The sequence below is a fragment of the Bubalus kerabau genome, chromosome 20 (genome assembly GCF_029407905.1).
Source record: "Bubalus kerabau isolate K-KA32 ecotype Philippines breed swamp buffalo chromosome 20, PCC_UOA_SB_1v2, whole genome shotgun sequence".
Taxonomy (NCBI): Eukaryota; Metazoa; Chordata; class Mammalia; order Artiodactyla; family Bovidae; genus Bubalus; species Bubalus kerabau.
This window is the reverse complement of record NC_073643.1, coordinates 56,369,529-56,370,209: the sequence shown is the minus strand read 5'-3', so window position 1 is coordinate 56,370,209 and position 681 is coordinate 56,369,529. Positions and strand designations below refer to the sequence as shown.

The window sequence follows — 681 nt, the reverse complement described above, 5'->3', positions numbered from 1 at the left end:
TTTTCTTAATATGGCACTTTTCATTTTTTAGTTTTTTGGTTAAGATTTATTTATTTACTTGGCTGTGTTGGGTCTTGGTTGCAGCATACTGGATCTTTGTTGCATCATGCAGGATCTTTCATTGTGGCACCTGAGCTTAGTTGCCCTGCGGCATGTGGGATCTTAGTTCCCCAACCAGGGATCAAACTCATGTGCCCTGCATTACAAGGTGGATTCTTAACCACCAGACCACCAAGGAAGTTCCAATATGGCACCCTTTAAAAGCAAAAATGTATTCCTTCTCATCTGTGTCAAAACTCATACTGAACAATGAGTCCTGGGGTGCAAAAAAGGATTTATTTTTGCACCCATCTATAAGTCTTTGTCCACAAGTTAAATAAAAACAAACGTGTGCTATTAATACCAGTATAGCACTTTTAAAACAAAGCAAACACACAAACTCCTTGCAAGCCTTTGCATGCTAAGTTGCTTCAGTCATATCTGACTCTTTGCAACCTTAGGGACTGTAGCTTGCCAGGCTCCTCTGTCCATGGGATTCTCCAGGCAAGAATACAGGAGTGGGTTGCCATGCCTTCCTCCAGGGGATCTTCCCAACCCAGGAACTGAACCCACATCGCTTCTGTGTCCTGCACTGGCGGGTGGGTTCTTTACCACTTGCGCCCTCTGGGAAACCCAAGAAAC

At 43.9% G+C, this 681-nt stretch overlaps 1 non-coding gene across 1 annotated transcript; it reads right to left on the bottom strand.

The window, feature by feature from the left end:
* Window positions 1-270: 270 nt before the first annotated feature.
* On the bottom strand, window positions 271-395 carry LOC129635622 (small nucleolar RNA SNORA40). The gene has a single exon (XR_008706386.1). It is a non-coding gene; the product is annotated as a small nucleolar RNA SNORA40 (small nucleolar RNA).
* Window positions 396-681: the final 286 nt, after the last annotated feature.